At 47.3% G+C, this 24768-nt stretch overlaps 11 non-coding genes across 11 annotated transcripts; all 11 read left to right on the forward strand.

Moving 5' to 3' along the window:
- The first annotated feature begins 8817 nt into the window (after positions 1–8817).
- Positions 8818–9008, forward strand: LOC141212438 (U2 spliceosomal RNA). The gene has a single exon (XR_012282197.1). It is a non-coding gene; the product is annotated as a U2 spliceosomal RNA (small nuclear RNA).
- A 1115-nt stretch (positions 9009–10123) lies between these two features.
- On the forward strand, positions 10124–10314 carry LOC141212439 (U2 spliceosomal RNA). Its single transcript, XR_012282198.1, has one exon. It is a non-coding gene; the product is annotated as a U2 spliceosomal RNA (small nuclear RNA).
- A 1115-nt stretch (positions 10315–11429) lies between these two features.
- On the forward strand, positions 11430–11620 carry LOC141212441 (U2 spliceosomal RNA). Its single transcript, XR_012282199.1, has one exon. It is a non-coding gene; the product is annotated as a U2 spliceosomal RNA (small nuclear RNA).
- A 1115-nt stretch (positions 11621–12735) lies between these two features.
- LOC141212442 (U2 spliceosomal RNA) lies at positions 12736–12926 on the forward strand. The gene has a single exon (XR_012282200.1). It is a non-coding gene; the product is annotated as a U2 spliceosomal RNA (small nuclear RNA).
- A 1115-nt stretch (positions 12927–14041) lies between these two features.
- LOC141212444 (U2 spliceosomal RNA) lies at positions 14042–14232 on the forward strand. The gene has a single exon (XR_012282202.1). It is a non-coding gene; the product is annotated as a U2 spliceosomal RNA (small nuclear RNA).
- Positions 14233–15347: 1115 nt separating this feature from the next.
- LOC141212550 (U2 spliceosomal RNA) lies at positions 15348–15538 on the forward strand. Its single transcript, XR_012282275.1, has one exon. It is a non-coding gene; the product is annotated as a U2 spliceosomal RNA (small nuclear RNA).
- A 1115-nt stretch (positions 15539–16653) lies between these two features.
- Positions 16654–16844, forward strand: LOC141212445 (U2 spliceosomal RNA). The gene has a single exon (XR_012282203.1). It is a non-coding gene; the product is annotated as a U2 spliceosomal RNA (small nuclear RNA).
- Positions 16845–17959: 1115 nt separating this feature from the next.
- On the forward strand, positions 17960–18150 carry LOC141212471 (U2 spliceosomal RNA). The gene has a single exon (XR_012282228.1). It is a non-coding gene; the product is annotated as a U2 spliceosomal RNA (small nuclear RNA).
- A 1115-nt stretch (positions 18151–19265) lies between these two features.
- Positions 19266–19456, forward strand: LOC141212446 (U2 spliceosomal RNA). Its single transcript, XR_012282204.1, has one exon. It is a non-coding gene; the product is annotated as a U2 spliceosomal RNA (small nuclear RNA).
- Positions 19457–20571: 1115 nt separating this feature from the next.
- LOC141212460 (U2 spliceosomal RNA) lies at positions 20572–20762 on the forward strand. The gene has a single exon (XR_012282217.1). It is a non-coding gene; the product is annotated as a U2 spliceosomal RNA (small nuclear RNA).
- A 1115-nt stretch (positions 20763–21877) lies between these two features.
- LOC141212447 (U2 spliceosomal RNA) lies at positions 21878–22068 on the forward strand. Its single transcript, XR_012282205.1, has one exon. It is a non-coding gene; the product is annotated as a U2 spliceosomal RNA (small nuclear RNA).
- The last annotated feature ends 2700 nt before the right edge of the window (positions 22069–24768 follow it).

Below are 24768 nucleotides of genomic sequence, written 5' to 3' on the forward strand. Positions count from 1 at the left end.
CCTCAGTGTCTCTCTGTGACGTCATCCAGATGAGCCGAGTTCATGTCCAATGAACTCAGCTCACCTCATGCACGTCACTGACAGCGTGGGAAAATTCTCCTGCACTCAGCGCTTCAGCGTGAGAATTCTCCCACGCTGTCAGTGACATACATGAGGTGAGGTCATGTCCAATGAACTCAGCTCACCTCATGCACGTCACTGACAGCGTGGGAAAATTCTCACGCTGAAGCGCTGAGTGCAGGAGAATTTTCCCACGCTGTCAGTGACGTACATGAGGTGAGCTGAGTTCATTGGACATGACCTCGGCTCATCTGGATGCCGTCACAGCCAGACACTGAGGAGTGGAAGTATGCCTGCGCTTCTCAGTGTCTGCGGGATGACAGGATGGATGGCAGCGTTCTGCTGCGGTCCAGCCTGTCATCTCGATGTAGCAGAGCTGAAGCTGTCGTGGGAGCCATGGAAAGGTAAGGATGATGTTGCTTTATTATTTTACTTTTATTGCAGGAGATCGTTGGCTTCAGCTGGAATGGGCGTGGTGGTAAGTATGGTTTAATTTAGAACAATAAAGAATTGTGTGTTTATTTCAATTAAAGGACTTTTTTCTGGGTGTTGTGTTTTTTTAAATACTTTACTAGAAATTCATGGTGGTCATGTCTAATATTGGCGTGACCCCATGAATTTTGGGCTTAGGGCCAGCTGATAATGCCAAGCTGGCCTTAACCCCTTTATTACCCAGTGAGCCACCGCACCAGGGCCCTGGATGAGTTGGGTACAGCGCCAGAAGATGGCGCTTCTATGAACGCGCCATTTTCTGGGGCGGCTGCGGACTGCAATTTGCAGCGGGGGTGGCCCAGAAAGCTTGGGTCTCCCTGCGCTGCGGATTCCAGCTCCCAGCTGCCTAGTTGTACCTGGCTGGGCACAAAAATAGGGCGAAGCCCCACGTATTTTTTTTTTTTAATTATTTCATGCAATTCATGGAATAATTAAGAAAAAAAGGGCTTCCCTATATTGTTGTGTCCAACCAGGTACAAATAGGCAGCTGGTGGTTGGGGGCAGCCCATTCCTGCCTGCTGTACCTGGCTGGACACAAATATAGGGCGAAGCCCCACGTCAATTTTTTTTAAAATAAATCCTTTATTTTAACACTAAATGACATTTGAGGAGTTAATAAAGATGCAGTCCCTAAATTATTATTTATTTTTTAATTAATTTTTCCCAAAACTTTTGACGTGGGCTTCGCCATATTTTTGTATGCCAGCCAGGTACAGCATCCAGCCATTTTCCGGGGTGGCTGCGGACTGCAATTTTCAGCGGGGGGCAGAAAGCTTGGGCCTCCCTGCGCTGCAGATTCCATCCCCCAGCTGCCTAGTTGTACCTGGCTGGACACAAAAATAGGGAGAAGCTTCACGTATTTTTTTTTTTTTTAATTATTTCATGAAATTCATGAAATAATTAAGAAAAAAAGGGCTTCCCTATATTGTTGTGTCCAACCAGGTACAAATAGGCAGCTGGTGGTTGGGGGCAGCCCGTTCCTGCCTGCTGTACCTGGCTGGACACAAATATAGTGCGAAGCCCCACGTCAATTTTTTTTAAATCATTTCAGGAAATTCATGAAATAATTTAAAAAAATTGATGTGGGGCTTCGCCCTATATTTGTGTCCAGTCAGGTACAGCAGGCAGGAACGGGCTGCTCCCAACCACCAGCTGCCTATTTGTACCTGGCCGGACACAACAATATAGGGAAGCCCTTTTTTTCTTAATTATTCCATGAATTTCATGAATTTAAAAAAAAAAAACGTGGAGCTTCGCCCTATTTTTGTGTCCAGCCAGGTACAACTAGGCAGCTGGGGGCTGGAATCTGCAGCGCAGGGAGGCCCAAGCTTTCTGGACCCCACCCGCTGCAAATTGCAGTCCGCAGCCGCCCCGGAAAATGGCGCATTCATAGAAGCGCCATCTTCTGGCGCTGTACCCAACTCATCCAGGGCCCTGGTGCGGTGGCTCACTGGGTAATAAAGGGGTTAAGGCCAGCTTGGCATTATCAGCTGGCCCTAAGCCCGAAATTCATGGGGTCACGCCAATATTAGACATGACCACCATGAATTTCTAGTAAAGTATTTAAAAAAAACACAAACACCCAGAAAAAAGTCCTTTAATTGAAATAAACACACAATTCTTTATTGTTCTAAATTAAACCATACTTACAGTCACGCCCATTCCAGCTGAAGCCAACGATCTCCTGCAATAAAAGAAAAATAATAAAGCAACCTCATCCTTACCTTTCCATGGCTCCCACGACGGCTCCAGCTCTGCTACATCGAGATGACAGGCTGGACCGCAGCAGAACGCTGCCATCCAGCCTGTCATCCCGCAGACACTGAGAAGCGCAGGCATACTTCCACTCCTCAGTGTCTGGCTGTGACGGCATCCAGATGAGCCGACAATGAACTCGGCTCACCTCATGTACGTCACTGACAGCGTGGGAGAATTCTCCTGCACTCAGCGCTTCAGCGTGAGAATTTTCCCACGCTGTCAGTGACGTGCATGAGGTGAGGTCATGTCCAATGAACTCGGCGCACCTCAAGCACGTCACTGACAGCGTGGGAGAATTCTCACGCTGAAGCGCTGAGTGCAGGAGAATTTTCCCACGCTGTCAGTGACGTGCATGAGGTGAGCTGAGTTCATTGGACATGACCTCGGCTCATCTGGATGACGTCACAGAGAGACACTGAGGAGCGCAAGCATGCCTGCGCTTCTCAGTGTCCGCGGGATGACAGGCTGGATGGCAGCGTTCTGCTGCGGTCCAGCCTGTCATCTCGATGTAGCAGAGCTGAAGCTGTCCTGGGAACCATGGAAAGGTAAGGATGAGGTTGCTTTATTATTTTACTTTTATTGCAGGAGATCGTTTGCTTCAGCTGGAATGGGCGTGGCGGTAAGTATGGTTTAATTTAGAACAATAAAGAATTGTGTCTTTATTTCAATTAAAGGACTTTTTTCTGGGTGTTTGTGTTTTTTTTAAATACTTTACTAGAAATTCATGGCGGTCATGTCTAATATTGGCGTGACCCCATGAATTTCGGGCTTAGGGCCAGCTGATAATGCCAAGCTGGCCTTAACCCCTTTATTACCCAGTGAGCCACCGCACCAGGGCCCTGGATGAGTTGGGTACAGCGCCAGAAGATGGCGCTTCTATGAACGCGCCATTTTCTGGGGCGGCTGCGGACTGCAATTTGCAGCGGGTGGGGCCCAGAAAGCTTGGGTCTCCCTGCGCTGCAGATTCCAGCCCCCAGCTGCCTAGTTGTACCTGGCTGGACACAAAAATAGGGCGAAGCGCCACACATTTTTTTTTTTAATTATTTCATGAATTTCCTGAAATAATTAAAAAAAAATTGACGTGGGGCTTCACACTATATTTGTGTCCAGCCAGGTACAGCAGGCAGGAACGGGCTGCCCCCAACCACCAGCTGCCTATTTGTACCTAGCCGGACACAACAATATAGGGAAGCCCTTTTTTTCTGAATTATTCCATGAATTTCATGAATTTAAAAAAAAAAAAACGTGGAGCTTCGCCCTATTTTTGTGTCCAGCCAGGTACAACTAGGCAGCTGGGGGCTGGAATCTGCAGCGCAGGGAGGCCCAAGCTTTCTGGGCCCCACCCGCTGCAAATTGCAGTCCGCAGCCGCCCCGGAAAATGGCGCGTTCATAGAAGCGCCATCTTCTGGCGCTGTACCCAACTCATCCAGGGCCCTGATGCGGTGGCTCACTGGGTAATAAAGGGGTTAAGGCCAGCTTGGCATTATCAGCTGGCCCTAAGCCCGAAATTCATGGGGTCACGCCAATATTAGACATGACCACCATGAATTTCTAGTAAAGTATTTAAAAAAAACACAAACACCCAGAAAAAAGTCCTTTAATTGAAATAAACACACAATTCTTTATTGTTCTAAATTAAACCATACTTACCATCACGCCCATTCCAGCTGAAGCCAACGATCTCCTGCAATAAAAGAAAAATAATAAAGCAACCTCATCCTTACCTTTCCATGGCTCCCACGACGGCTCCAGCTCTGCTACATCGAGATGACAGGCTGGACCGCAGCAGAACGCTGCCATCCAGCCTGTCATCCCGCAGACACTGAGAAGCGCAGGCATACTTCCACTCCTCAGTGTCTGGCTGTGACGGCATCCAGATGAGCCGACAATGAACTCGGCTCACCTCATGTACGTCACTGACAGCGTGGGAGAATTCTCCTGCACTCAGCGCTTCAGCGTGAGAATTTTCCCACGCTGTCAGTGACGTGCATGAGGTGAGGTCATGTCCAATGAACTCGGCGCACCTCAAGCACGTCACTGACAGCGTGGGAGAATTCTCACGCTGAAGCGCTGAGTGCAGGAGAATTTTCCCACGCTGTCAGTGACGTGCATGAGGTGAGCTGAGTTCATTGGACATGACCTCGGCTCATCTGGATGACGTCACAGAGAGACACTGAGGAGCGCAAGCATGCCTGCGCTTCTCAGTGTCCGCGGGATGACAGGCTGGATGGCAGCGTTCTGCTGCGGTCCAGCCTGTCATCTCGATGTAGCAGAGCTGAAGCTGTCCTGGGAACCATGGAAAGGTAAGGATGAGGTTGCTTTATTATTTTACTTTTATTGCAGGAGATCGTTTGCTTCAGCTGGAATGGGCGTGGCGGTAAGTATGGTTTAATTTAGAACAATAAAGAATTGTGTCTTTATTTCAATTAAAGGACTTTTTTCTGGGTGTTTGTGTTTTTTTTAAATACTTTACTAGAAATTCATGGCGGTCATGTCTAATATTGGCGTGACCCCATGAATTTCGGGCTTAGGGCCAGCTGATAATGCCAAGCTGGCCTTAACCCCTTTATTACCCAGTGAGCCACCGCACCAGGGCCCTGGATGAGTTGGGTACAGCGCCAGAAGATGGCGCTTCTATGAACGCGCCATTTTCTGGGGCGGCTGCGGACTGCAATTTGCAGCGGGTGGGGCCCAGAAAGCTTGGGTCTCCCTGCGCTGCAGATTCCAGTCCCCAGCTGCCTAGTTGTACCTGGCTGGACACAAAAATAGGGCGAAGCGCCACACATTTTTTTTTTTAATTATTTCATGAATTTCCTGAAATAATTAAAAAAAAATTGACGTGGGGCTTCACACTATATTTGTGTCCAGCCAGGTACAGCAGGCAGGAACGGGCTGCCCCCAACCACCAGCTGCCTATTTGTACCTAGCCGGACACAACAATATAGGGAAGCCCTTTTTTTCTTAATTATTCCATGAATTTCATGAAATAATTAAAAAAAAAAAAACGTGGAGCTTCTCCCTATTTTTGTGTCCAGCCAGGTATAACTAGGCAGCTGGGGGATGGAATCTGCAGCGCAGGGAGGCCCAAGCTTTCTGCCCCCCCCCCCCGCTGAAAATTGCAGTCCGCGGCCGCCCCGGAAAATGGCGTGTTCATAGAAGCTGGATGCTGTACCTGGCTGGCATACAAAAATATGGCGAAGCCCACGTCAAAAGTTTTGGGAAAAATTTATTAAAAAATAAATAATAATTTAGGGACTGCATCTTTATTAAGTCCTCAAATGTCATTTAGTGTTAAAATAAAGGATTTATTTTAAAAAAAAATGGCGTGGGATCCCCCATAATTTTAGTCTCTAGCGGAGGTTAAGCAGACAGCTGGGGCAGATGTTTGAAGCCTGGGAAGGGGGTAATACCCACGGAGCTTCCCAGGCTACTAATATCAGCCCCCAGCTGAATACCTAGCCTTTACTAGCTATTAAAATGGAGGACCCCCCCCAAAAAAATGACGTGGGGGCCCCCCTAATTTTAGTCTCTAGCGGAGGTTAAGCAGACGGCTGGGGCAGATGTTTGAAGCCTGGGAAGGGGGTAAAACCCACGGAGCTTCCCAGGCTACTAATATCAGCCCCCAGCTGAATACCTAGCCTTTACTAGCTATTAAAATGGGGGACCCCCCCAAAAAAAATGACATGGGGTCCCCCCTATTTTAATAGCTAGCAAAGGCTAGGCAGACAGCTGGGGGCTGATATTAATAGCTCAGGAAGGGTGCCATGAATATTGGCCCCCTCCCAGGCTAGAAACACCAGCCGTCAGCCGCCCCAGAAATGGCGCATCCATAGGATGCGCCAATTCTGGCACTTAGCCTCGCTCTTCCACGCTGCCCTGGTGCGGTGGCAGGGGGTAATAGTGGTGGGGTTCATGTCAGCGCCAGCTGCCATGAAGCCCAGGTTAGTAATGATGGCCGTCTATATGACACCCCCATTACTAACCTACAAAGTGTTAAAAAGAAAAAACACACTACACCCAGAAAAAAAAAATTTATTTGAAATAAAACACCATTTTATTTAATTCTTAGTTTACTAAAAAAAAAATAGTTACCTGTCCACGTTCCTGCGCTCATCTCCCATGCACAGCTGTCACATCTGGAGATGGTGACAGCTGTGCATGGCTGCTGTAAGCTCACGCTGCCGGGAACACGTCCGCTCCCGGCAGCGGGAGCCACTGACTGAGGTCACCGGAGTGCATTCAGGCAGCGCAGCTCCGGAGACCTCCTTTACGGCAGTGCTGTACCGTGGGAATTTCTCACGATACAGCAGTGCCGTAAAGGAGCTAACCGGAGCAGCGCTGCCTGAACTCCGGTGAACCCTTACGGCCCCGTCATTCTAGCGGCGGCAGCGGTTCAGAGCGGTCACATTCTATGTGGCTGCTCTGAACTGGAGATCTTCGTGGGACACTCGTGGACTGCTACGGAGGGGTAAGGATAAGGTTGTGGTTTATTATTTTATATTTTATTACAGGAGATCGATGGCTTCGGGGAATTAGGTGTCTAGGTGAGTATAGGTGTAGTTTTTTATTTTTTACTTTATTTTAGGTGGCGATCGGCGGGGACAGGTAATGTATGAACTAATTTCTTTTAGGTAACCACTGGCCACCAATGACATGTATTTAAAATTTATTGGGGACACAGTAGGGCAATTTAAATAGCAGGATCAGGCTGATGGGAACTACTGCTCCCATCGAGCTGATCCTGCTGGCAGGAGTGGACGGGGGACAGACATAGGCCGATGGGAGTAGTAGTGTCACATCGGCCTATGTCTGCCTGCACGCACAGACACCCCGCACACACACCCGCACACACACACCCCGCACACACACACACCCCGCACACACACACCCCGCACACACACACACACCCCGCACACACACACACACCCCGCACACACACCCCGCACACACTAATCATGACGGGTTTGGGAGGAGTGGCTGACCTGTGCGGCCGTGGGAAAGTTGATGTGAGTTCATGCAGTCAAGCATGAACTCACATGAACCCTCTGAGGGCACCGCGGCTACTTCAAATTAACAGCTGATCGGCATCACCTGATACCTCAGCTGTTCATTTGAAATAACCGGCGGGAAAGCGCAGCACAGAACGGGAAAGCCGGCGGTGAAGTCTTTTCACTGCCGGCTTCCTCGCCCGGGTCCTTCGCTCCTTGGTGCTGCACTCCCCGCCCGGTCCTAATTTACGATTGGGATTGGAGGTGGCGAGGGGAGCGGAGGATCGGGGTGGGAGGCTGCGGGGAAGCAGTATGGGGCTGCGTGATTGTTTAAAAGCCGGCGGCTTTTTACCGCGCGCCGGCTTTTAAACAGTCAGGAGAATTCTCCCACGCTGGGATGGCATTCTGATGACAAGCTGGATCGCAGCTGAGCGCTGCCATCCAGCTTGTCATCCTTCACAGACACTGCAGAGCGCAGGCATTATGGGAACTTCCGATTCCGGTATTCGATATTATAAAAGTATCGGAATTAAGTATCGGAATTCCGATACAGTGAATATCGGCCGATACCCGATATTTCAGTATCGGAATGCTCAACACTAAATGTGATGCAATGCTATCTTTCTAGCTCTCCCTTTTTACTTCCTTTTGGATAAACAGACATATTAGGCAAGCATTTTGGAGCTTTCACCTAAATAACTACAGGTGGTGAGATAAGCTGCACAATATAATTGACCTTTCAGTATATTGTTGCACACACACCATCTATTTAGCAAATGCCCTTGTTATCAACAGCAGCCTTTTAAACTCACCTGAGCTAACAGGTATGTGCGCTGGTTACTCTGCTGCGCTTAAAATTTCTTTTTTGGTTTGCTACAATGCCTTTTCTGAAACGTTGTCTCCTTCTGCTGGAACACTGACTTCTTTCATTTAATGCCTGCAGACTATAAAAGAGAACCCAACCCAAAAAGTTTGGTTGATTAGTCTGTGGCATTCTGTTAAACTGTTGCTTATGGCGGTCTCTGTGAGCTTCTCAGCGACATTCAGCCAGCCAGGTATCCTGCCTGCAGTAGATGGAATGTGGCAATGGAACGCTGGCTGCGCGTGTCATAATAGGCTCTGAGCCTTTATATACCTGTGCACAGCAGCAGCCACCTTCAGTCTGCTGCTGGACAGCCAGCAGCAGCAGCAGCAGGAGAGGTATGTAATCAGGAGCCCTCCTGCTAAGGGTAGACAGCTGCTCGTTCCACCCCACCCCCCGCCTTAATTGGTTCTCCTCCCTTCCAACGGTGTTGAGGCGGGTGGGAACAGCAGGGGGTGAAGGTGCTGTGTTTAAAGAGGTGGAGTTATGCAGATCTAAAACGCGTGGATTGCAGCAGCAGCAAGCCGAAAAGTGCAGGCATGTAAGGGATCTAGAGGTTGACAACATGTCTTCTTAACGGGAGTCCAGGAGCTCATCTCCACAAATGGACTTTTCAGGATCCTTGGGTGGCTCCGTAGTTTGAAACCAATTCTGGTTATCGCTTCTCGGCCTTTTGGCTAAGATCAAGTGTAGTATCTGTTCTTATCAGTTTAATATCTGATACGTCCCCTATCTGGGGACCATATATTAAATGGATTTTTAGAACAGGGAGATGGAAAAAGAGCTTGCTCTGTCCACTCCACGCATTGACCTGGTATTGCAGTATCTCCAGGACCGGTGCACCCCTTCTTTAATGCAGTTTCTAAAATCAGAAAGAATTGAATTCAATGTTTTTTGTTCATTTTGCTTGTTTGTCGGATTTTGGGATGGACTCTTTGGCTTTGCTTTTCTTCTCCTCATTGGATTTTTCATGTTCAAAGTTGCAGAAGCCAGATTACAAGCTCATTTTGGTTCAACTTCAGCAACTGTGCATTGCATTGCCATGTAATGTGATGCAATGCTATCTTTCTAGCTCTCCCTTTTTACTTCCTTTTGGATAAACAGACATATTAGGCAAGCATTTTGGAGCTTTCACCTAAATAACTACAGGTGGTGAGATAAGCTGCACAATATAATTGACCTTTCAGTATATTGTTGCACACACACCATCTATTTAGCAAATGCCCTTGTTATCAACAGCAGCCTTTTAAACTCACCTGAGCTAACAGGTATGTGCGCTGGTTACTCTGCTGCGCTTAAAATTTCTTTTTTGGTTTGCTACAATGCCTTTTCTGAAACGTTGTCTCCTTCTGCTGGAACACTGACTTCTTTCATTTAATGCCTGCAGACTATAAAAGAGAACCCAACCCAAAAAGTTTGGTTGATTAGTCTGTGGCATTCTGTTAAACTGTTGCTTATGGCGGTCTCTGTGAGCTTCTCAGCGACATTCAGCCAGCCAGGTATCCTGCCTGCAGTAGATGGAATGTGGCAATGGAACGCTGGCTGCGCGTGTCATAATAGGCTCTGAGCCTTTATATACCTGTGCACAGCAGCAGCCACCTTCAGTCTGCTGCTGGACAGCCAGCAGCAGCAGCAGCAGGAGAGGTATGTAATCAGGAGCCCTCCTGCTAAGGGTAGACAGCTGCTCGTTCCACCCCACCCCCCGCCTTAATTGGTTCTCCTCCCTTCCAACGGTGTTGAGGCGGGTGGGAACAGCAGGGGGTGAAGGTGCTGTGTTTAAAGAGGTGGAGTTATGCAGATCTAAAACGCGTGGATTGCAGCAGCAGCAAGCCGAAAAGTGCAGGCATGTAAGGGATCTAGAGGTTGACAACATGTCTTCTTAACGGGAGTCCAGGAGCTCATCTCCACAAATGGACTTTTCAGGATCCTTGGGTGGCTCCGTAGTTTGAAACCAATTCTGGTTATCGCTTCTCGGCCTTTTGGCTAAGATCAAGTGTAGTATCTGTTCTTATCAGTTTAATATCTGATACGTCCCCTATCTGGGGACCATATATTAAATGGATTTTTAGAACAGGGAGATGGAAAAAGAGCTTGCTCTGTCCACTCCACGCATTGACCTGGTATTGCAGTATCTCCAGGACCGGTGCACCCCTTCTTTAATGCAGTTTCTAAAATCAGAAAGAATTGAATTCAATGTTTTTTGTTCATTTTGCTTGTTTGTCGGATTTTGGGATGGACTCTTTGGCTTTGCTTTTCTTCTCCTCATTGGATTTTTCATGTTCAAAGTTGCAGAAGCCAGATTACAAGCTCATTTTGGTTCAACTTCAGCAACTGTGCATTGCATTGCCATGTAATGTGATGCAATGCTATCTTTCTAGCTCTCCCTTTTTACTTCCTTTTGGATAAACAGACATATTAGGCAAGCATTTTGGAGCTTTCACCTAAATAACTACAGGTGGTGAGATAAGCTGCACAATATAATTGACCTTTCAGTATATTGTTGCACACACACCATCTATTTAGCAAATGCCCTTGTTATCAACAGCAGCCTTTTAAACTCACCTGAGCTAACAGGTATGTGCGCTGGTTACTCTGCTGCGCTTAAAATTTCTTTTTTGGTTTGCTACAATGCCTTTTCTGAAACGTTGTCTCCTTCTGCTGGAACACTGACTTCTTTCATTTAATGCCTGCAGACTATAAAAGAGAACCCAACCCAAAAAGTTTGGTTGATTAGTCTGTGGCATTCTGTTAAACTGTTGCTTATGGCGGTCTCTGTGAGCTTCAAAGCGACATTCAGCCAGCCAGGTATCCTGCCTGCAGTAGATGGAATGTGGCAATGGAACGCTGGCTGCGCGTGTCATAATAGGCTCTGAGCCTTTATATACCTGTGCACAGCAGCAGCCACCTTCAGTCTGCTGCTGGACAGCCAGCAGCAGCAGCAGCAGGAGAGGTATGTAATCAGGAGCCCTCCTGCTAAGGGTAGACAGCTGCTCGTTCCACCCCACCCCCCGCCTTAATTGGTTCTCCTCCCTTCCAACGGTGTTGAGGCGGGTGGGAACAGCAGGGGGTGAAGGTGCTGTGTTTAAAGAGGTGGAGTTATGCAGATCTAAAACGCGTGGATTGCAGCAGCAGCAAGCCGAAAAGTGCAGGCATGTAAGGGATCTAGAGGTTGACAACATGTCTTCTTAACGGGAGTCCAGGAGCTCATCTCCACAAATGGACTTTTCAGGATCCTTGGGTGGCTCCGTAGTTTGAAACCAATTCTGGTTATCGCTTCTCGGCCTTTTGGCTAAGATCAAGTGTAGTATCTGTTCTTATCAGTTTAATATCTGATACGTCCCCTATCTGGGGACCATATATTAAATGGATTTTTAGAACAGGGAGATGGAAAAAGAGCTTGCTCTGTCCACTCCACGCATTGACCTGGTATTGCAGTATCTCCAGGACCGGTGCACCCCTTCTTTAATGCAGTTTCTAAAATCAGAAAGAATTGAATTCAATGTTTTTTGTTCATTTTGCTTGTTTGTCGGATTTTGGGATGGACTCTTTGGCTTTGCTTTTCTTCTCCTCATTGGATTTTTCATGTTCAAAGTTGCAGAAGCCAGATTACAAGCTCATTTTGGTTCAACTTCAGCAACTGTGCATTGCATTGCCATGTAATGTGATGCAATGCTATCTTTCTAGCTCTCCCTTTTTACTTCCTTTTGGATAAACAGACATATTAGGCAAGCATTTTGGAGCTTTCACCTAAATAACTACAGGTGGTGAGATAAGCTGCACAATATAATTGACCTTTCAGTATATTGTTGCACACACACCATCTATTTAGCAAATGCCCTTGTTATCAACAGCAGCCTTTTAAACTCACCTGAGCTAACAGGTATGTGCGCTGGTTACTCTGCTGCGCTTAAAATTTCTTTTTTGGTTTGCTACAATGCCTTTTCTGAAACGTTGTCTCCTTCTGCTGGAACACTGACTTCTTTCATTTAATGCCTGCAGACTATAAAAGAGAACCCAACCCAAAAAGTTTGGTTGATTAGTCTGTGGCATTCTGTTAAACTGTTGCTTATGGCGGTCTCTGTGAGCTTCTCAGCGACATTCAGCCAGCCAGGTATCCTGCCTGCAGTAGATGGAATGTGGCAATGGAACGCTGGCTGCGCGTGTCATAATAGGCTCTGAGCCTTTATATACCTGTGCACAGCAGCAGCCACCTTCAGTCTGCTGCTGGACAGCCAGCAGCAGCAGCAGCAGGAGAGGTATGTAATCAGGAGCCCTCCTGCTAAGGGTAGACAGCTGCTCGTTCCACCCCACCCCCCGCCTTAATTGGTTCTCCTCCCTTCCAACGGTGTTGAGGCGGGTGGGAACAGCAGGGGGTGAAGGTGCTGTGTTTAAAGAGGTGGAGTTATGCAGATCTAAAACGCGTGGATTGCAGCAGCAGCAAGCCGAAAAGTGCAGGCATGTAAGGGATCTAGAGGTTGACAACATGTCTTCTTAACGGGAGTCCAGGAGCTCATCTCCACAAATGGACTTTTCAGGATCCTTGGGTGGCTCCGTAGTTTGAAACCAATTCTGGTTATCGCTTCTCGGCCTTTTGGCTAAGATCAAGTGTAGTATCTGTTCTTATCAGTTTAATATCTGATACGTCCCCTATCTGGGGACCATATATTAAATGGATTTTTAGAACAGGGAGATGGAAAAAGAGCTTGCTCTGTCCACTCCACGCATTGACCTGGTATTGCAGTATCTCCAGGACCGGTGCACCCCTTCTTTAATGCAGTTTCTAAAATCAGAAAGAATTGAATTCAATGTTTTTTGTTCATTTTGCTTGTTTGTCGGATTTTGGGATGGACTCTTTGGCTTTGCTTTTCTTCTCCTCATTGGATTTTTCATGTTCAAAGTTGCAGAAGCCAGATTACAAGCTCATTTTGGTTCAACTTCAGCAACTGTGCATTGCATTGCCATGTAATGTGATGCAATGCTATCTTTCTAGCTCTCCCTTTTTACTTCCTTTTGGATAAACAGACATATTAGGCAAGCATTTTGGAGCTTTCACCTAAATAACTACAGGTGGTGAGATAAGCTGCACAATATAATTGACCTTTCAGTATATTGTTGCACACACACCATCTATTTAGCAAATGCCCTTGTTATCAACAGCAGCCTTTTAAACTCACCTGAGCTAACAGGTATGTGCGCTGGTTACTCTGCTGCGCTTAAAATTTCTTTTTTGGTTTGCTACAATGCCTTTTCTGAAACGTTGTCTCCTTCTGCTGGAACACTGACTTCTTTCATTTAATGCCTGCAGACTATAAAAGAGAACCCAACCCAAAAAGTTTGGTTGATTAGTCTGTGGCATTCTGTTAAACTGTTGCTTATGGCGGTCTCTGTGAGCTTCTCAGCGACATTCAGCCAGCCAGGTATCCTGCCTGCAGTAGATGGAATGTGGCAATGGAACGCTGGCTGCGCGTGTCATAATAGGCTCTGAGCCTTTATATACCTGTGCACAGCAGCAGCCACCTTCAGTCTGCTGCTGGACAGCCAGCAGCAGCAGCAGCAGGAGAGGTATGTAATCAGGAGCCCTCCTGCTAAGGGTAGACAGCTGCTCGTTCCACCCCACCCCCCGCCTTAATTGGTTCTCCTCCCTTCCAACGGTGTTGAGGCGGGTGGGAACAGCAGGGGGTGAAGGTGCTGTGTTTAAAGAGGTGGAGTTATGCAGATCTAAAACGCGTGGATTGCAGCAGCAGCAAGCCGAAAAGTGCAGGCATGTAAGGGATCTAGAGGTTGACAACATGTCTTCTTAACGGGAGTCCAGGAGCTCATCTCCACAAATGGACTTTTCAGGATCCTTGGGTGGCTCCGTAGTTTGAAACCAATTCTGGTTATCGCTTCTCGGCCTTTTGGCTAAGATCAAGTGTAGTATCTGTTCTTATCAGTTTAATATCTGATACGTCCCCTATCTGGGGACCATATATTAAATGGATTTTTAGAACAGGGAGATGGAAAAAGAGCTTGCTCTGTCCACTCCACGCATTGACCTGGTATTGCAGTATCTCCAGGACCGGTGCACCCCTTCTTTAATGCAGTTTCTAAAATCAGAAAGAATTGAATTCAATGTTTTTTGTTCATTTTGCTTGTTTGTCGGATTTTGGGATGGACTCTTTGGCTTTGCTTTTCTTCTCCTCATTGGATTTTTCATGTTCAAAGTTGCAGAAGCCAGATTACAAGCTCATTTTGGTTCAACTTCAGCAACTGTGCATTGCATTGCCATGTAATGTGATGCAATGCTATCTTTCTAGCTCTCCCTTTTTACTTCCTTTTGGATAAACAGACATATTAGGCAAGCATTTTGGAGCTTTCACCTAAATAACTACAGGTGGTGAGATAAGCTGCACAATATAATTGACCTTTCAGTATATTGTTGCACACACACCATCTATTTAGCAAATGCCCTTGTTATCAACAGCAGCCTTTTAAACTCACCTGAGCTAACAGGTATGTGCGCTGGTTACTCTGCTGCGCTTAAAATTTCCTTTTTGGTTTGCTACAATGCCTTTTCTGAAACGTTGTCTCCTTCTGCTGGAACACTGACTTCTTTCATTTAATGCCTGCAGACTATAAAAGAGAACCCAACCCAAAAAGTTTGGTTGATTAGTCTGTGGCATTCTGTTAAACTGTTGCTTATGGCGGTCTCTGTGAGCTTCTCAGCGACATTCAGCCAGCCAGGTATCCTGCCTGCAGTAGATGGAATGTGGCAATGGAACGCTGGCTGCGCGTGTCATAATAGGCTCTGAGCCTTTATATACCTGTGCACAGCAGCAGCCACCTTCAGTCTGCTGCTGGACAGCCAGCAGCAGCAGCAGCAGGAGAGGTATGTAATCAGGAGCCCTCCTGCTAAGGGTAGACAGCTGCTCGTTCCACCCCACCCCCCGCCTTAATTGGTTCTCCTCCCTTCCAACGGTGTTGAGGCGGGTGGGAACAGCAGGGGGTGAAGGTGCTGTGTTTAAAGAGGTGGAGTTATGCAGATCTAAAACGCGTGGATTGCAGCAGCAGCAAGCCGAAAAGTGCAGGCATGTAAGGGATCTAGAGGTTGACAACATGTCTTCTTAACGGGAGTCCAGGAGCTCATCTCCACAAATGGACTTTTCAGGATCCTTGGGTGGCTCCGTAGTTTGAAACCAATTCTGGTTATCGCTTCTCGGCCTTTTGGCTAAGATCAAGTGTAGTATCTGTTCTTATCAGTTTAATATCTGATACGTCCCCTATCTGGGGACCATATATTAAATGGATTTTTAGAACAGGGAGATGGAAAAAGAGCTTGCTCTGTCCACTCCACGCATTGACCTGGTATTGCAGTATCTCCAGGACCAGTGCACCCCTTCTTTAATGCAGTTTCTAAAATCAGAAAGAATTGAATTCAATGTTTTTTGTTCATTTTGCTTGTTTGTCGGATTTTGGGATGGACTCTTTGGCTTTGCTTTTCTTCTCCTCATTGGATTTTTCATGTTCAAAGTTGCAGAAGCCAGATTACAAGCTCATTTTGGTTCAACTTCAGCAACTGTGCATTGCATTGCCATGTAATGTGATGCAATGCTATCTTTCTAGCTCTCCCTTTTTACTTCCTTTTGGATAAACAGACATATTAGGCAAGCATTTTGGAGCTTTCACCTAAATAACTACAGGTGGTGAGATAAGCTGCACAATATAATTGACCTTTCAGTATATTGTTGCACACACACCATCTATTTAGCAAATGCCCTTGTTATCAACAGCAGCCTTTTAAACTCACCTGAGCTAACAGGTATGTGCGCTGGTTACTCTGCTGCGCTTAAAATTTCTTTTTTGGTTTGCTACAATGCCTTTTCTGAAACGTTGTCTCCTTCTGCTGGGACACTGACTTCTTTCATTTAATGCCTGCAGACTATAAAAGAGAACCCAACCCAAAAAGTTTGGTTGATTAGTCTGTGGCATTCTGTTAAACTGTTGCTTATGGCGGTCTCTGTGAGCTTCTCAGCGACATTCAGCCAGCCAGGTATCCTGCCTGCAGTAGATGGAATGTGGCAATGGAACGCTGGCTGCGCGTGTCATAATAGGCTCTGAGCCTTTATATACCTGTGCACAGCAGCAGCCACCTTCAGTCTGCTGCTGGACAGCCAGCAGCAGCAGCAGCAGGAGAGGTATGTAATCAGGAGCCCTCCTGCTAAGGGTAGACAGCTGCTCGTTCCACCCCACCCCCCGCCTTAATTGGTTCTCCTCCCTTCCAACGGTGTTGAGGCGGGTGGGAACAGCAGGGGGTGAAGGTGCTGTGTTTAAAGAGGTGGAGTTATGCAGATCTAAAACGCGTGGATTGCAGCAGCAGCAAGCCGAAAAGTGCAGGCATGTAAGGGATCTAGAGGTTGACAACATGTCTTCTTAACGGGAGTCCAGGAGCTCATCTCCACAAATGGACTTTTCAGGATCCTTGGGTGGCTCCGTAGTTTGAAACCAATTCTGGTTATCGCTTCTCGGCCTTTTGGCTAAGATCAAGTGTAGTATCTGTTCTTATCAGTTTAATATCTGATACGTCCCCTATCTGGGGACCATATATTAAATGGATTTTTAGAACAGGGAGATGGAAAAAGAGCTTGCTCTGTCCACTCCACGCATTGACCTGGTATTGCAGTATCTCCAGGACCGGTGCACCCCTTCTTTAATGCAGTTTCTAAAATCAGAAAGAATTGAATTCAATGTTTTTTGTTCATTTTGCTTGTTTGTCGGATTTTGGGATGGACTCTTTGGCTTTGCTTTTCTTCTCCTCATTGGATTTTTCATGTTCAAAGTTGCAGAAGCCAGATTACAAGCTCATTTTGGTTCAACTTCAGCAACTGTGCATTGCATTGCCATGTAATGTGATGCAATGCTATCTTTCTAGCTCTCCCTTTTTACTTCCTTTTGGATAAACAGACATATTAGGCAAGCATTTTGGAGCTTTCACCTAAATAACTACAGGTGGTGAGATAAGCTGCACAATATAATTGACCTTTCAGTATATTGTTGCACACACACCATCTATTTAGCAAATGCCCTTGTTATCAACAGCAGCCTTTTAAACTCACCTGAGCTAACAGGTATGTGCGCTGGTTACTCTGCTGCGCTTAAAATTTCCTTTTTGGTTTGCTACAATGCCTTTTCTGAAACGTTGTCTCCTTCTGCTGGAACACTGACTTCTTTCATTTAATGCCTGCAGACTATAAAAGAGAACCCAACCCAAAAAGTTTGGTTGATTAGTCTGTGGCATTCTGTTAAACTGTTGCTTATGGCGGTCTCTGTGAGCTTCTCAGCGACATTCAGCCAGCCAGGTATCCTGCCTGCAGTAGATGGAATGTGGCAATGGAACGCTGGCTGCGCGTGTCATAATAGGCTCTGAGCCTTTATATACCTGTGCACAGCAGCAGCCACCTTCAGTCTGCTGCTGGACAGCCAGCAGCAGCAGCAGCAGGAGAGGTATGTAATCAGGAGCCCTCCTGCTAAGGGTAGACAGCTGCTCGTTCCACCCCACCCCCCGCCTTAATTGGTTCTCCTCCCTTCCAACGGTGTTGAGGCGGGTGGGAACAGCAGGGGGTGAAGGTGCTGTGTTTAAAGAGGTGGAGTTATGCAGATCTAAAACGCGTGGATTGCAGCAGCAGCAAGCCGAAAAGTGCAGGCATGTAAGGGATCTAGAGGTTGACAACATGTCTTCTTAACGGGAGTCCAGGAGCTCATCTCCACAAATGGACTTTTCAGGATCCTTGGGTGGCTCCGTAGTTTGAAACCAATTCTGGTTATCGCTTCTCGGCCTTTTGGCTAAGATCAAGTGTAGTATCTGTTCTTATCAGTTTAATATCTGATACGTCCCCTATCTGGGGACCATATATTAAATGGATTTTTAGAACAGGGAGATGGAAAAAGAGCTTGCTCTGTCCACTCCACATATTGACCTGGTATTGCAGTATCTCCAGGACCAGTGCACCCCTTCTTTAATGCAGTTTCTAAAATCAGAAAGAATTGAATTCAATGTTTTTTGTTCATTTTGCTTGTTTGTCGGATTTTGGGATGGACTCTTTGGCTTTGCTTTTCTTCTCCTCATTGGATTTTTCATGTTCAAAGTTGCAGAAGCCAGATTACAAGCTCATTTTGGTTCAACTTCAGCAACTGTGCATTGCATTGCCATGTAATGTGATGCAATGCTATCTTTCTAGCTCTCCCTTTTTACTTCCTTTTGGATAAACAGACATATTAGGCAAGCATTTTGGAGCTTTCACCTAAATAACTACAGGTGGTGAGATAAGCTGCACAATATAATTGACCTTTCAGTATATTGTTGCACACACACCATCTATTTAGCAAATGCCCTTGTTATCAACAGCAGCCTTTTAAACTCACCTGAGCTAACAGGTATGTGCGCTGGTTACTCTGCTGCGCTTAAAATTTCTTTTTTGGTTTGCTACAATGCCTTTTCTGAAACGTTGTCTCCTTCTGCTGGAACACTGACTTCTTTCATTTAATGCCTGCAGACTATAAAAGAGAACCCAACCCAAAAAGTTTGGTTGATTAGTCTGTGGCATTCTGTTAAACTGTTGCTTATGGCGGTCTCTGTGAGCTTCTCAGCGACATTCAGCCAGCCAGGTATCCTGCCTGCAGTAGATGGAATGTGGCAATGGAACGCTGGCTGCGCGTGTCATAATAGGCTCTGAGCCTTTATATACCTGTGCACAGCAGCAGCCACCTTCAGTCTGCTGCTGGACAGCCAGCAGCAGCAGCAGCAGGAGAGGTATGTAATCAGGAGCCCTCCTGCTAAGGGTAGACAGCTGCTCGTTCCACCCCACCCCCCGCCTTAATTGGTTCTCCTCCCTTCCAACGGTGTTGAGGCGGGTGGGAACAGCAGGGGGTGAAGGTGCTGTGTTTAAAGAGGTGGAGTTATGCAGATCTAAAACGCGTGGATTGCAGCAGCAGCAAGCCGAAAAGTGCAGGCATGTAAGGGATCTAGAGGTTGACAACATGTCTTCTTAACGGGAGTCCAGGAGCTCATCTCCACAAATGGACTTTTCAGGATCCTTGGGTGGCTCCGTAGTTTGAAACCAATTCTGGTTATCGCTTCTCGGCCTTTTGGCTAAGATCAAGTGTAGTATCTGTTCTTATCAGTTTAATATCTGATACGTCCCCTATCTGGGGACCATATATTAAATGGATTTTTAGAACAGGGAGATGGAAAAAGAGCTTGCTCTGTCCACTCCACGCATTGACCTGGTATTGCAGTATCTCCAGGACCGGTGCACCCCTTCTTTAATGCAGTTTCTAAAATCAGAAAGAATTGAATTCAATGTTTTTTGTTCATTTTGCTTGTTTGTCGGATTTTGGGATGGACTCTTTGGCTTTGCTTTTCTTCTCCTCATTGGATTTTTCATGTTCAAAGTTGCAGAAGCCAGATTACAAGCTCATTTTGGTTCAACTTCAGCAACTGTGCATTGCATTGCCATGTAATGTGATGCAATGCTATCTTTCTAGCTCTCCCTTTTTACTTCCTTTTGGATAAACAGACATATTAGGCAAGCATTTTGGAGCTTTCACCTAAATAACTACAGGTGGTGAGATAAGCTGCACAATATAATTGACCTTTCAGTATATTGTTGCACACACACCATCTATTTAGCAAATGCCCTTGTTATCAACAGCAGCCTTTTAAACTCACCTGAGCTAACAGGTATGTGCGCTGGTTACTCTGCTGCGCTTAAAATTTCTTTTTTGGTTTGCTACAATGCCTTTTCTGAAACGTTGTCTCCTTCTGCTGGAACACTGACTTCTTTCATTTAATGCCTGCAGACTATAAAAGAGAACCCAACCCAAAAAGTTTGGTTGATTAGTCTGTGGCATTCTGTTAAACTGTTGCTTATGGCGGTCTCTGTGAGCTTCTCAGCGACATTCAGCCAGCCAGGTATCCTGCCTGCAGTAGATGGAATGTGGCAATGGAACGCTGGCTGCGCGTGTCATAATAGGCTCTGAGCCTTTATATACCTGTGCACAGCAGCAGCCACCTTCAGTCTGCTGCTGGACAGCCAGCAGCAGCAGCAGCAGGAGAGGTATGTAATCAGGAGCCCTCCTGCTAAGGGTAGACAGCTGCTCGTTCCACCCCACCCCCCGCCTTAATTGGTTCTCCTCCCTTCCAACGGTGTTGAGGCGGGTGGGAACAGCAGGGGGTGAAGGTGCTGTGTTTAAAGAGGTGGAGTTATGCAGATCTAAAACGCGTGGATTGCAGCAGCAGCAAGCCGAAAAGTGCAGGCATGTAAGGGATCTAGAGGTTGACAACATGTCTTCTTAACGGGAGTCCAGGAGCTCATCTCCACAAATGGACTTTTCAGGATCCTTGGGTGGCTCCGTAGTTTGAAACCAATTCTGGTTATCGCTTCTCGGCCTTTTGGCTAAGATCAAGTGTAGTATCTGTTCTTATCAGTTTAATATCTGATACGTCCCCTATCTGGGGACCATATATAAAATGGATTTTTAGAACAGGGAGATGGAAAAAGAGCTTGCTCTGTCCACTCCACGCATTGACCTGGTATTGCAGTATCTCCAGGACCGGTGCACCCCTTCTTTAATGCATTTTCTAAAATCAGAAAGAATTGAATTCAATGTTTTTTGTTCATTTTGCTTGTTTGTCGGATTTTGGAATGGACTCTTTGGCTTTGCTTTTCTTCTCCTCATTGGATTTTTCATGTTCAAAGTTGCAGAAGCCAGATTACAAGCTCATTTTGGTTCAACTTCAGCAACTGTGCATTGCATTGCCATGTAATGTGATGCAATGCTATCTTTCTAGCTCTCCCTTTTTACTTCCTTTTGGATAAACAGACATATTAGGCAAGCATTTTGGAGCTTTCACCTAAATAACTACAGGTGGTGAGATAAGCTGCACAATATAATTGACCTTTCAGTATATTGTTGCACACACACCATCTATTTAGCAAATGCCCTTGTTATCAACAGCAGCCTTTTAAACTCACCTGAGCTAACAGGTATGTGCGCTGGTTACTCTGCTGCGCTTAAAATTTCTTTTTTGGTTTGCTACAATGCCTTTTCTGAAACGTTGTCTCCTTCTGCTGGAACACTGACTTCTTTCATTTAATGCCTGCAGACTATAAAAGAGAACCCAACCCAAAAAGTTTGGTTGATTAGTCTGTGGCATTCTGTTAAACTGTTGCTTATGGCGGTCTCTGTGAGCTTCTCAGCGACATTCAGCCAGCCAGGTATCCTGCCTGCAGTAGATGGAATGTGGCAATGGAACGCTGGCTGCGCGTGTCATAATAGGCTCTGAGCCTTTATATACCTGTGCACAGCAGCAGCCACCTTCAGTCTGCTGCTGGACAGCCAGCAGCAGCAGCAGCAGGAGAGGTATGTAATCAGGAGCCCTCCTGCTAAGGGTAGACAGCTGCTCGTTCCACCCCACCCCCCGCCTTAATTGGTTCTCCTCCCTTCCAACGGTGTTGAGGCGGGTGGGAACAGCAGGGGGTGAAGGTGCTGTGTTTAAAGAGGTGGAGTTATGCAGATCTAAAACGCGTGGATTGCAGCAGCAGCAAGCCGAAAAGTGCAGGCATGTAAGGGATCTAGAGGTTGACAAGATGTCTTCTTAACGGGAGTCCAGGAGCTCATCTCCACAAATGGACATTTCAGGATCCTTGGGTGGCTCCGTAGTTTGAAACCAATTCTGGTTATCGCTTCTCGGCCTTTTGGCTAAGATCAAGTGTAGTATCTGTTCTTATCAGTTTAATATCTGATACGTCCCCTATCTGGGGACCATATATTAAATGGATTTTTAGAACAGGGAGATGGAAAAAGAGCTTGCTCTGTCCACTCCACGCATTGACCTGGTATTGCAGTATCTCCAGGACCGGTGCACCCCTTCTTTAATGCAGTTTCTAAAATCAGAAAGAATTGAATTCAATGTTTTTTGTTCATTTTGCTTGTTTGTCGGATTTTGGGATGGACTTTTTGGCTTTGCTTTTGACGCGCCCCTGGGCCTGTGTCGCGCTGCGTTGCGCATGCGGGAGCCTACCCGGAGCCGGATCAGTAGAGGGTTGTAGTCTCGTGGCGGTGACCCGGTCCGTGCCCAGGGAGTCAAACTAGACGGCAATCTATTAGTAGTAAATAGTTGATGACTACGCCACCCGTTGAGTGCAGCCAGGGAGCTGCTGCTGCAGGGCAGACCGCTGAGGCCGGTGGTAGGATTGTGCAGCGTGATAGTATAACCCCCAACGGGAGGGGTATGGCCTCAGGGCAGCCGACGTGGATGATGGGGGTAGCAGGAACCACTCAGAGACGGTACGGTGTAGTTCAGGGTCTTTACTGGTAACAACGATAGACCCTCTCGGAGTACTTGCTAGCAAACGGGGCCTGGTCAGTCTTTGAGCAGATGGGATCTCCCCTGGCCAGGCGTAGTTATAGGCCTCACAAACTGACTGTACTCTTCTGGCTACCTTGCTAGAAGCTGATGTAAGTAGCCCACGTCCCTGAGTGTACCGTGTGGTGCTCACCCGTATGGCCGGTGACTCGGGGCCTTCTAATGGCTTCCGCTCCACGATGGCGGTGCTGGTCCCACGCGTGTGACCGTGCCTTCGGGCTTCTGGGCCAGAGGACCTGAAATCCCCTGCCTGACGGATTCTGCTGCTGGGCAGGAGTTAGTCCCCACAGCCTCGGACTCCGGGTCCGGTAAAGAATCTTCTTAGTCAGGGCGAGCGCTGCAGCTGCCAGCCCCTGACTCCTTGGAACTCTGCTGTTTCCTATGCTGCTTCTTGTCTCCACTCTCCTTGTCTGACTCACCCTGCCTCAGCCCCGGGTTTATACAGGGGAAGTTCTTCCCCTCCCAAGACTGGGCAGGAGGTGTGGCATGCACAGGATCCCTGACCAAAGGACCTCCCACCTGCTCTCAGACATAACATTACATTACTGTGGAAAACCAGACCCCTGGGGTGCCACATTCCCCCCTAGTGAAATTTAGTACTCCGGGACTAAACACATTTAGAAAAACATAACAAGGCAAAAACATTAATAATACAATAAGAAAACATATAAAGATGGTTACGGCGTGTCCGCAACCGGGTGCAGTCTCTGAAGAAAGCAAGGTGTCCATTTCACCAACACAGGGAGACGTAACCAGGTAGGGGTCTGTCCTACCCCGAGTCCTTAACAGTCTCTAGTCCATCCTGGGTTACGCTCCAACTGTATACAAGGATTCCCGGTAAATCCACCAAGGTTTCCTAAAAACAACTGGAAACACAAAATTATTCACAAGCAACAATACACAGAAAAACATAAATAAAACAATTTATACACTTTAAATTCTCCAGCGTGCGGGTAACTGGCCTCTAGTGGCCCGAGTGGACCTACGGAGCTGACTGTCTGGCCCTGAACTACAGGGTGTAGGAGCTGTCAAGGGTAAACTGGGCAGCTGTCTACCGGCTCTTTGTCTCACTAGGGGTACGGCAGGCTCACTATAAGCAGAGGGTTGATTCTCCTGTTCTGCTTGTGTGGAGTCTTCTGCCTCCTGGACCGGCTGTTCTTCCAGCTCTACCCGTTGCTCCGTAGGTTCTTGGGATGATGGTTGGAGGAAGGTGAGTACGGGTACCACAACTGCACCATTGACTTGAGTCCAAGACTGAGGGAAGTCCCCGAGCACGGTACTAACCATATCTTCCCTTTCTTCCACGGGTCGATGGTCTTCTTGTTCCTCTTCAGGGTTCCTCAGTTGTTCGGGACACTTCTTCAGGTGGTCCCGGGATACAATGGCTGTGGTTTCCCCTCCGTCTTTACTGATGGTACAGACCTTCGGGTTCTCGTGGCTTGAGGGCAGTACGGTGTACGGGTCCTCCTCCCACTGGTCATCCAACTTGTGGAGCCGTCTTTTCCTCTTCAAGACCTGCTCTCCGGGTACCAGGGGAACAGCGGGAGCATACTGGTTGTAAGTCTTCTCTTGTCTTTCCCTAGCCTGACAGAGACTTCGCTCCACGCTCTCTTGTACTCTCCGGTACTGCTGCTGCCTCTCTGTGTCCCAGTCTGTTTCTGGTGAAGTGTCCTCAGGTGTCAGGACTCCCATTTCCAGGTCAACAGGTAACTTACCAGGTCTCGCCCTCATTAGGTAAGCCGGGGTACAGTTGGTGGAACCTACCGGGATGTGGTTGTATAGGTCCACCAGATCGGGCAACTTCTCAGGCCACAGACTGCGTTCTTCCAGGGGCAATGTTTTTAGCAGATCCATTACCACCTGGTTCATTTTTTCACAAAGTCCATTAGTTTGCGGATGGTAGGGTGTCGTCCTTATCTTCCGGCAGCCATACAGATTGCAGAATTCCTGGAAGACCTCCGCTTCAAAGGCAGGTCCCTGGTCCGTCAGCACTTGGTCCGGGTACCCGTGTGGACGGCAGAAGTGCTGCTGGAAGGCTCTAGCTGCTGTTTGAGCCGTTAAGTCCTTGACGGGGACGACAACCAAGAACCGGGAGTAATGATCCACGATGGTTAACGCGTAGACGTAGCCACTTCTGCTTGGGGTCAGTTTTACATGATCCAAGGCTACCAGTTCCAACGGTTGCCGGGTGACGATGGACTGCA

Source organism: Phyllobates terribilis, unplaced genomic scaffold, assembly GCF_046119375.1.
Source record: "Phyllobates terribilis strain yellow unplaced genomic scaffold, ASM4611937v1 Scaffold_175__1_contigs__length_3988992, whole genome shotgun sequence".
In the NCBI taxonomy this organism is placed as follows: Eukaryota; Metazoa; Chordata; class Amphibia; order Anura; family Dendrobatidae; genus Phyllobates; species Phyllobates terribilis.